Source organism: Cervus elaphus, chromosome 17 (genome assembly GCF_910594005.1).
Source record: "Cervus elaphus chromosome 17, mCerEla1.1, whole genome shotgun sequence".
Lineage (NCBI taxonomy): Eukaryota > Metazoa > Chordata > Mammalia > Artiodactyla > Cervidae > Cervus > Cervus elaphus.
Window position 1 is genome coordinate 6,094,329 of NC_057831.1, and position 11,829 is coordinate 6,106,157.

At 40.2% G+C, this 11,829-nt stretch overlaps 1 long non-coding RNA gene across 1 annotated transcript in view; it reads right to left on the minus strand.

The window, feature by feature from the left end:
• Positions 1 to 8,845, minus strand: part of LOC122673620 — a 75,266-nt gene extending 66,421 nt beyond the window's left edge. The window contains exon 1 of the long non-coding RNA XR_006334753.1: positions 8,737 to 8,845. This is a non-coding gene — a long non-coding RNA (uncharacterized LOC122673620). The remainder of the gene's footprint in view (positions 1 to 8,736) is intronic.
• Between the last annotated feature and the right edge of the window lie 2,984 nt (positions 8,846 to 11,829).

The following is an 11,829-nucleotide window of genomic DNA, read 5'->3' on the forward strand; positions in this document are numbered from 1 at the left end:
TAAGTCATGGGGATGCAATGTACAGCATGTTGACTATAGTTAACAATATTGTATTCATATTTGAAAGTTGCTAAGAGACTAGGCAATAAGGAGTTCATGATCTGAGCCACAGTCAGCACCCAGTCTTAACTTCATATTTAAATTGAAGAAAGCAGGGAAAATCACTAGACCATCCAGGTATGACCTAAATAAAATCCCTTACGATTATACAGTGGAAGTGAAAATAGATTTAAGGGATTATATCTAATAGAACTGAATGCCTGAAGAACTATGGACTGAGGTTTGGGACACTGTTTAGCAGGCAGTGATTATGACTATACTCAAGAAAAAGAAATGCAGAAAGACAAAAGGTTGTCTGAGGAGGCCTTACAAATAGCTGATAAAAGAAGAGAAGTGAAAGGCAAAGGAGAAAAGGAAAGATGTACCTAGCTGAATGCAGAGTTCCAAAGAATAGCAAGGAGAGATAAGAAATCCTTCCTCAGTGATCAATGCAGACAAATAGGAAACAATAGACTGGGAAAGACTAGAGATCTCTTCAAGAAAATTAGAGGTACCAAGGGAACATTTCAGGCAAAGATGGGTTTGATAAAGGACAGAAATGGTATGGACCTAACAGAAGCAGAAGATATTAAGAAGAGGTGGCAAGAATACACAGAAGAACTATACAAAAGAGATCTTCATGACCCAGATAACCATGATGATGTGGTCACTCACCTAGAGCCAGACATCCTGGAATGTGAAGTGAAGTGGGCCTTAAGAAGCATCACTATGCACAAAGCTGGTGGAGGTGATGGAATTCCAGTTGAGCTATTTCAAAACTTAAAAGATGATGCTGTGAAAGTGCTGTGCTCAATATGCCAGCAAACTTGGAAAACTCAGCAGTGGCTACAAGACTGGAAAAGGTGAGTTTTCATTCCAATCCCAAAGAAAGACAATGTCAAAGAATGTTCAAACTACTGCAAAATTGCACTTATCTCACACACGAGCAAAGGAATGATCAAAATTCTCCAAGCCAGGCTTCAACAGTACATGAACCGTGAACTTCCAGAGGTTCAAGCTGGATTTAGAAATGACAGAGGAACTAGAGATCAAATTGCCAACATCCTCTGGAGCATCAAAAAAGCAAGAGAGTTCCAGAAAAACACCTACTTCTGCTTTATTGACTATGCCAAAGCCTTTGACTCTGTGGATCAAAACAAACTGTGGAACATTCTTCAGGAGATGGGAATTCCAGACCACTTGACTTGCCTCCTGAGAAATCTGTATTCTGGTCAAGAACCAACAGTTAGAACCAGACATGGAACAATAGACTGGTTCCAAATCAGGAAAGGAGTGCGTTAAGGTTGCATAGTGTCACCCTGCCTATTTAAATTATATGCAGAGTATATCATGAGAAGTGCCAGGCTGGATGCAGCATAAGCTGGAACCAAGATTGCGGGGAGAAATACCAATAACTCAGATACGCAGATGACACCACCCTTAGGGCAGAAAGTGAAGAACTAAAGAGCTTCTGGACGAAAGTGAAAGAGGAGAGTGAAAAAGTTGGCTTAAAAGTCAACATTCAGAAAACAAAGATCATGGCATCCAGTCCCATCACTTCGTGGCAAACAGGTGGGGAAACAAGGGAAACAGTGACAGAATTTATTTTCTTGGGCTCCAAAATCACTGCAGATGGTGACTGCAGTCATGAAATTAAAAGACACTTCCTCCTTGGGAGAAAAGCTATGACAAATCTAGATGGCATATTACAAAGCAGAGACATTACTTTGCTGACAAACGTCCAGGTAGTCAAAGATATGGTTTTTCCAGTAGTTGTGTATGGCTGTGAGAGTCAGACTATAAAGAAAGCTGAGCACAGAAGAAATGTTGTCGACCTGTTGTATTGGAGAAGACTCTTGAGAGTCCCTTGGAATGCAAGGAGATCCAACTAGTCCATCCTCAAGGAAATCAGTCCTCAACATTCACTGGAAGGACTGATGCTAAAACTGAAACTCCAACACTTTGGCCACCTGATGCGAAGAGCTGACTCATTTGAAAAGACCCTGATGCTGGGAAAGATTGAAGGCAGGAGGAGAAGGGGACGACAGAGGATGAGATGGTTGGATGGCATCACCGACTCAATGGACATGAGTTTGAGTAAACTCCGGGGTTGGTAATAGACAGGGAGGCCTGGCGTGCTGAAGTCCATAAGGTCACAAAGAGTCAGATACAACTGAGTGACTGAACTAAAATGAACTGGACTATACATACAGTCCATGGAATTCTCCAGGCCAGAGTACTGGAGAGGGTAGCTTTTCCCTTCTTCAGGGGGTCTTCCCAAACCAGGCATCAAACCCAGGTCTACTGCGTTGCAGGCCGATTCTTCACCAGCTGAGCCACAAGCGTAACCGCTGCCCCTCTCCAAAACCTGTCAGTGCATCAACAGGATTTCAGTACAATAAAACGGAATTACAACCGAGAGAGTTGCAGGACACAGACTACATTTAAAAAGGAATTCTTGGGGAAATCCAAAGAGAACTAGGTGGGGGGTGAAGGACAAAGAAACTAAAGGGAACTGAAACCTCTGGCACTTAGAGCTAAGAAAAATTAAACACAGTCAGCACCTAGCCAGATTAACACAAAACCTAACACTAAACGCCTAGTTACCCATTAGATCCTAATACTTGCTAGACCATGTCCAGTTTTCAACAAAAAATTACAAGGAATGCTAAGGCAAGAGAAAACAGTCTGAAGAGACTCAGCAGGTATCAGAATAAGGATCAGCTATTTTGTAATTATTAGAGCAGGCTGAGTGCTGAAGAACTGATGCTTTTGAACTGTGGTGTTGGAGAAAACTCTTGAGAGTCCCTTGGACAACAAGGAGATCAAACCAGTCAATCCTAAAGGAAATCAACCCTGAATATTTACTGGAAGTACTGATGTTGAAGCTAATACTCCAATATTTTGGCTACCCGATATGAAGAGCCAAGTCATTGGAAAAGACCCTGATGCTGGGCAAGACTGAAAGCAGGAGGAGAAGGGGACGACAGAGGATGAGATGGTTGGATGGCATCACTGACTCAATGCATGTGAGTTTAAGTAAACTCCGGGGGATGGTGAAAGACAGGGAAGCCTGGAGTGCTACAGTCCATGGGGTCACAGAGTTGGACACAACTGAGGGACTGAAGATGAACAACGACAAAAGAATGTCTTTGCTCATTAGTAGAATAGTGATAGAACCAGTCTCATAAAAGACATGTCAACAGAAGCTTCCCAAACAGAAATGCAAACATAAAAATTAATGGAAAAAGAAACAGAATAGTATATCCAGGAACTATGTGATAATTAACAAGAGATGTAAATTGTGCATGATATGAAGGCCTGTACATGATACTTACATGAAAAGAAACAAGAAATATTTGAAGTAATAATGGCTGAGAATGTTCCCAAACTAATGGCATACACTAAAGAACACACACATGAAGCTCAGAGAACACCAAGCAGAATAAATACTAAAAAAAAAAAAATCTCCTCCCAGGCACAACATACTCAAAGTATAGAAAGCCAAAGACAAAAAAACAAAGAAAACATCTTGAAAGACTCCAGAGAACAAATATATTTTCCCTACAGAAGCCAAAGTACTTGTTATTCTTATAAATTTCCTTTCTTCAATAAATTCTCCGGTGAATTTCGGCATTTTGCTTATGTGGACTGGATGCTGAGAGGGAGGTCCACAGGCTAGTGGAATGTGCCATTACATCATGGTTTATTATCCTAATCTTTCTCAATATACTGAGAAAGCATCAGGAAAATTCCCATTGAATGGTCAGTGAACATATTTACACTTATTAGGTAATATTTTTTTCTTATATTTGCTTTTACTCTCTGACATTTATCCCCCTTTAGGCAGCAGCTGGAGTGTTCTATGTCTCCAGAAGAGGATAATGCAGAAGAATCTACAGGAATAAAAAAATGTCAATTTTTTGGCTTTTTGTATTCAATGCAAAAGCCCAAGTATAAGGCAAACATTTTATGAGAAGAAATGACCAGATAGAGCCATGCTGATAACCAAAGAAATAAAAAGAATGAAAAGGTAGGGACCAGTATAGAAAGATGACTGTGATCCAGATGAAATGCCCTTAACACTATTCAGCCTCCCAGAACTCAGGGATAAGCAGGACAATGGGAGCTCCATGAAGAAGTTAAACTGAGGTACAAAAGTTCAAGTGAGATATTTTCATAACCAGAGGTTTTTATTTGAAATTTGGATTCAGTATGTATTACTTGATTGATATAATAAAGGTCTGGCAGGACACACAAGAAACAGTCAACAGAGTTTATCTTAGGGAGTTATAATAGGAAGTCAATAGGAGACATTAAGATTTTTTACTTATCTCTTAGAAACTTTTTTAATGTTCATATATTTTTAATTTATTTATTCAATAGAGTTGCATTGCTTTTATGAAAGTATAATTAACAATGAACAGAAAGAACAAAAAAGTACATGTGAAGAAAATTATTTAAGGGAAATTTTGCTTGGCTCTCTGAGAATGACTAAAAATAAACAAAAAGAAGATTCAGTAGGAAAAGAAAGCAATGGAGAAGGCAAAAAAGAGATAAGGACACACAGAGAGTCAGCAAAAGTGAAAGAGAAACATCAGCTTCTTGCACAAATAATTCAAGGGCAAGGGCTTCAAAAATAAATGTGTCTCTAGCCATTGTATTACTAGAAACACATTGAGGAAACCCTCCAAAAGGAAAGAAACAGGCTAGCTAAGGAACTGCTAGCCACTTATTCCTTACTGGCTAAGGAAAAACAAGTTGATATTTAAAAATGAGCTAAGAAGCCTTATGAAAGACTGTAGCCACCTCCTCCTGCAAATAAATGAACATTCATCAATTGGCAGAGAGATTAGGCTTAATTTTTTGCCTCTGGAGTAACGAATTAAAAACTAAAGTATCAACTAAAAGGAAGCAGCTTTATATTCTCGTGAGTTTCCTTAACATCAGATACATTAATCGGCTTCCCTAGTGGCTCAGGCTGTACAAAATCTGCCTGCAATGCGGGAGACAGGTTCCATCCCTGAGTTGAGAAGATCCCCTGTGGGAGGAAATGGCAACCCACTCCAGTATTCTTCCCTGGAGAATCCCATGGACAGAGAAGCCTGGCGGGCTACAGTTCATGGGGTCACACAGAGTTGGTCACGACTGAGCAACTCACACTTTCACACTTTCATCAATTGGCAGAAAGATTAGGCTAAATTTTTGCCTCTGTAGTAAAGAATTAAAACGAAAAGTATCAACTAAAAGGAAGCAGATTTATATTCTCTAGAGTTTCCATAACATTAGATACATTAATTAAAAAACAATCCTGAACCTTCTGGGGAGTAAAGGACCAGAAGAGTTCTGAACTGTTAATACTTCTGCTTTGCTTTGTACTTGATAGCAAAAGTAGCAGCATGTACGCAGAAAGAACACTGTTACAATCAATACCTTGCCTGAAAAGTGAAGGTGAGCCCAGCGCAGAGGGGGAGCAGTCTTCCATTTGCCAGGCAGAAAAGAACCAGCTGCTTTTATAAAGAGCTGTAACAAGCTTTGAGTAACCAGGGCAGCGTGGCTACAGGAATCTAGGAGAAAAAATTCTTCAGAGAGGGTGTTCAAGGGATAGAAGGGTAAAGACAGCTGAGAAACATGTGAAGATTAACCTGACCTGCTTTACAGCTTTGCCTCAGGCCAGACTCTCCACTCCATTTATGCCTTCCTTTTTTCCTCCCCTTATTATCACATCTGCCACGGAGCAAATATGAGCCTTAACTTGGAATGCCAGTCCTCAATATTTATGTATTAGCACAGCTCCCACGCATGAGAGGTCTGATGGCTAAGCGGTGTTCAGAATAGCTTAGCATGATAATCAAATGTCAGCTTTATTTTAGTATGGCAAAGTAATAGTCCAAAAATAATCTATGTTCCAGTTACTTGTAAACAGTAAACACAAGAAAATGAGTATTTGTAATTATCCTTAATTTAGGAAGGAATTCATAAATGACAGCTTGTTATTTACAGGTCAGAATCGAGACAGCACATACTATTTAACAATGTGGAGGTCAGAAAATTAAACTGATGGGAAGGAGAGAGAGACTCAATACAAGTTAAACTGGTAGCTGTTTCCTTATTAGGTGTTTGTAAGGAGCACTTCTAACTTAACAGCAAAGGTCTTTATTAAAACAAGAAAGGCTCTTCACACCTATTTACTGGGAACTAAACAGTAGTTCAAAGACTTGAAGTGTTTCCCTCAGAGTCAGAGGCAGCATCAATGATTGTTAAAGAATCCTAAGTCTAAGTAGTCATGGCTATTACTATATAGTTCTACACAATTTGTGCAACACATTCTCATATGTTAACTCATATAATCCCCATAAGAAGTTTTCTGTCCTCACTCTCTTTCCTAAACACCCTCTTCAAATCAGAGGTGAAGAAACCAAGGTTTGCAAGTCAGTATCTTAGCCAATGCCAACAGTGCCAACAATGTAAAGGAGCTAAAACAGAGTTCAACACAGGTGTGACCTCAAAGCCATAAGCATTCACCTTTGAACACTGCCTCCCTCTCTAAAATACTGGTTCTGCCATTAACAAGCTCTATGATGTCAGATAAATTGATTGATTTCTCTGGACTTTGGTCTCTTTCTATGTAAAATTCCTTTACTGAATTACATGAATTCCAAATCCTCTTTCTTATCTAACATTCATAATTCCTCTATTAAAAGCATATCATAAAGCTGGAAGTAAAGATGTGATTTGCACTGGTAAGTTGCTTAAATAAAGGGTGATTATTCCCCTTGGAGATGTAAATGCTACCTGAAGAACCAATAAGTAATTTTATTAAATCAATACTTATCAAGAGCTGACTCTGTACCAGAAGACCAGAATGATGCCTGTGATTGACATGGAGGATGCAATGATAAAAATAAAATGATAATAATAATCTCTGTGCTCACAAGTTCAGAGATAACTGGAGGAAGTTGCACGTCAAGAAACAATTGCAGCACCATATGTTAGGGCATGAAACTGGGCATGATAAAACAGGCATATAGTAGAGACCAGAAAGTCAGGAAAAGCTCCTTGCAAACCAGCATGTTAAAATGCAGCTTGAAGGAATGAGAGATGATCTAGGCAAATAAACTAGAAAGAGAAAGATGTTTTATGTAGACAGCTGCTGCTGCTGCTGCTAAGTCGCTTCAGTCGTGTCCGACTCTGTGCAACCCCATAGATGGCAGCCCACCAGGCTCCCCCGCCCCTGGGATTCTCCAGCCAAGAACACTGGAGTGGGTTGCCATTGTAGACAGAGCTGCAGATAAAGAAAGAGTAGTAAACTAATATCCTAAAAGCTAAATTGCCTACTGTAACTATTCAACTTCCAAAATGTATCCATAATTGCCATTTAAGCCACAGGGGCTAATGTAGAAGTCATCCTAAATATAAGTTTCTCCTGTTATGCAAAGTGATCTTCATAGCTATTAAGCAACATAATAAGGCAACTGTGTCTGATTCCAAAGCATGAAGCCTGTGTTCTTTACCTCTAACATTGCTACCTTCCTGTACTTTTTTTTTTTTTGAAGGTCAACTGAGCAGAAATGACTCTGGTGCATAAACACATTTTAGGACACGGGGCAACCAAAGCAATACTGGGTAATTTAAGAGAAGCTACAAAAAGATATAAGCTCAGCTGAAGAACCAGATATGAACCTGCTCTAAATCCATTTGGAAAGGTCTCCCTGAATCTATATCCCAGCCATGTACCAAAGGCATCTCAAAGAACAAGACTTTCTGCAAAACTGTAGAGTGGAATTTTCTTCCCTCTAAGGTTTAAGAGAGCAAGTCATCAAGCCCACAAAACTCTAAAAGTACAATCAGATTCATTTTGTATAAGCAAGAGCATAATTTCACTTGTGGTTTGGCAGTAACTGGTAATTTATGGATTTAAATATTTTAACAATGTATTAACATCCTATAACTTTTAAACCAAAAAGGTTAAAGAGTTTGAGTTGTCACTGCTCATTTTTACATCTCAAGGAAGGAAGACTAATGATTCACACAACATTCACTCCTTAATTGCATGTCTGGCATAATGAAAGTAATTGCCTTCAGGTGTGTGGATACTGTACTTAGCAGGTGTCTCCCCGAACTTGACTGGCTTTGAAAAAGGTACAGATCTGAGTCACACTCTCAATGATAACAAAAATAAAGAAACAATACTCCAGAGATTAAGGTCCCAAAAGAGAGCCCCCGGAATCACCTAGGAGCCCCCTTCCTCCAGGAATCCTGAGCAGAAGACCGGCTACAGGAGGGACCCAGCTCAGCTTCTCACGGCTTCACCTTCTCCTCCCACCCCGGCCGAAGCCAGTTTCCCTCACAGGATGCACAGAGTCCTGAGCCTTCCCCTGGGAAACTGACTGTGGTAACTAGAAACAGATAGTTGAAATAGAAAACACAAGATTTCCCACCATTAAAAACAGAAATCAGAAATACTCACACATTTGCTTTTTTTTAACATGTCACTAAAAATACCAAACACTTTATTTTTAACCAGTGATTACATTCTATGTATGCATTATGCGTCTGAAACTTTCTGCAGCATTCAATGCAAGATAGATATTTCTGGAAGCCCCAAAGTAACCAGTCAAGAATGTTTTCAAGATGTGAACTTAAGGTACAACTTAAAGCGATAGATGAGGCCACTGAGACTTCAGTTATACCCACCTGTCACTTCTGGAGCTGCTGCAGCTCCCAGTCCCACGGTAATCACACACGGATACAGCCCCCTTTCACTGGGCTTCCCAAGCTTCTCCCCAAAGTGTGTGAGTGCAGCTGACTCTTCCAAAGTTTGAAGCTATAAAAGTGATTTATGTCAGAACAAGTGTCTTAACACCAGATATTAGACAACTGTGTTCTCTAAAGACTTCAGCAGTCCTGCAACAAGAAACTATTACACCTCCTTAACTTGTTAAACACTTTTTTAAAGAGACCTGATTTGCACCATGTTGCATGACTGCCTTCTCCAACTTCAGATTACTATTAACATCTTATGTAAAGTATTTTATCCAGCGATTTGTTTCACTTTACTATCGTAAACCATGCCCTGATGTTTCCACCCCCCCATAGTGGACTACATAGCCATCTTTCTAGAGGAAAATTTTTCTTTCCTAAAGGAACTCTATGCTAGCTGTTAAAAAAAAAAAAAAGAAGACGCTGAGAAAAGAATTTTTCCCACTAAAGTAACATAGTATTATTGTTAAATTTCATCAGTTTTGAGAAGTTATCAACGAACAACATTAATAAGGCAAATAAAGACCTAAGGGTCTTGTTAGTTCTGACCTAAGGGTCTTGTTAGTTCTAACCTAAGGGATGTTAGTTCTATAAAACCCTTACTTCTATCAAGTGCCTTCTCTTTTCAATATTCTATTGTGGAAGAAGAGTGATGAGACAAATACGTAAACTCTGGAGGTTATAGCCCAAAATGGGTGACAGATCTTTTTTTTGAGAACACATGAACAAAACCTGTGGTAGATGATACGAAGAAAATGACTGAGTGTGACAGTAAAGAGCAGTTAGGGAGGGACTTCTCTGGTGGTCCAATGGCTAAAATTCCATACTCCCAGTGCAGATGGCCCAGGTTCGATCCCTAGTCAGGGAACTATAGTAGATTCCATATGCTGCAAGTAAGAGTTCACTTGCCACAACTGAGAGATCCCGCAAGTGACAGCAAAGAGCAAAGATCCTGTGCGATGCAACTAATACCCAGTGCAGCCAAATAAGCAAATATTTAAGGGAAAAAAACAAGAGCAGTTAGGGGAACTTGCTTGGAGAGGATGGTCAGGAAAACTGTCTCTAAGGAAGTGACATGGGGACCAAGTCCAATGAAATGGGAAGATGGTGGACCCCATCTAAAGATTCATTCTCCGAGTATCAATAGCAGGACAGGGCTCTGGGGAGGAGAAGGAGAAAAAGAAAGCGAACCAGTCTGGCTGCCCAGCAACACTCCTGAACATAAATGCACAGACCTTTTCCTTCCTCTGCATCCACCCTTTACAACAACGATCGATGACCTTGGCCCAGAGAAAAGTGTAACACACCACCCACAGTCCTGCAACTCTGCGGACCGCCCACCTAGGAATAATTCACTTTTTGCCTATTCTCTCTTAAGCAAGGGCTCTTTTAAGTGTAAATTTTAAATACTGCATGGTGATGACACTGCAGGAAACATCCGCCAAGCCCTCAGGGTACACTGAGGAACTGTATGTAAATAGCAGTCCATCTGCAACTCATTTGCTGCCCCTTCAAAGAGGAGACTAATGACAAACTTTTGACCGATGGCTAGTTTGTTGTTGAGTTTTGTTTTTAATTCTTGCTTATTGGTAATACAGTAACCCAAAATGCTATACTTAGACAGGAGCCTGTGGCAGTTACTTGATAAAATATAGCAACTGATTTTGAGATAACAACCAAAATCACCATACAAAAGCCTTCAGAAAAACACTTATGGACATGATAGTTTCTGCAAGAAGCATTTTTATTCATAAGTTGGTGCAGTTCTGAATTGGATTTAAAGGAGTTCCCTTTAAATTGGATTTAAAGCTACTTCCCTTTCTATTCCAACTGATGAGTGACTTCTATAATGAACATCACTGAGGTATCTGAACTCTATAAGCAACCTCTCTTGCACCAAAAATGAAGGTGCTATGTTGCTTCTGTCGTGTCTGACTCTGTGAGACGCCATGGACTGTAGCCCACTAGGCTCCTCTGTCCATGGGATTCTCCAGGCAATAATACGGGGGTGGGTTGCTATTTCTTCCTTCAGAGGATCTTCCCGACCCAGGGATCAAACCCGTGTCTCTTAAGTCTCCTGCACTGGCAGGCAGGTTCTTTACCACTTGCACCAACTGGGAAGCCCCAAAAGTGAAGGTAGATATGGATATACAGAACAATTCTCTTACAGGGCCAATTTAACTTTTTGTTTGTTTGTTTCAATTACAAACACTTGTCTCACCAAAATATCTTCATAAAAATGAGCAGGAGAAAGGAGATAAAACCATACTGACAGTTCATGAGAAACGCTGGGCTGGAAGAAGCACAAGCTGGAATCAAGATTGCCGGGAGAAATATCAATAACCTCAGATATGTAAATGACACCACCCTTATGGCAGAGAGTGAAGAGGAACTGAAAAGCCTATTGATGAAAGTGAAAGAGGACAGTGAAAAAGTTGGCTTAAAGCTTAACATTCAGAAAACTAAGATCATGGCATCTGGTCCCATCACTTCATTGGAAATAGGTGGGGAAATAGCTGAAACTCCAATACTTTGGCCACCTCATGCAAAGAGTTGACTCACTGGAAAAGACCTGATGCTGGGAGGGATTGGGGGCAGGAGGAGAAGGGGACAACAGAGGATGAGATGGCTGGATGGCATCACTGACTCGATGGGCATGAGTTTGAGTAAACTCACCTTCAGCATCAGTCCTTCCAATGAACACCCAGGACTCATCTCCTTTAGGATGGACTGATCGGATCTCCTTGCAGTCCAAGGGACTCTCAAAAGTATTCTCCAACACCACAGTTCAAAAGCATCAGTTCTTCGGCGCTCAGCTTTCTTCACAGTCCAACTCTCACATCCATACATGACCCCTGGAAAAACCATAACCTTGACTAGATGGACATTTGTTGACAAAGTAATGTCTCTGCTTTTTAATATGCTCTCTAGGTTGGTCATAACTTTCCTTCCAAGGAGTAAGTGTCTTTTAATTTCATGGCTGCAATCACCATCTGCAGTGATTTTGGAGCCCAAAAAAATAAAGTC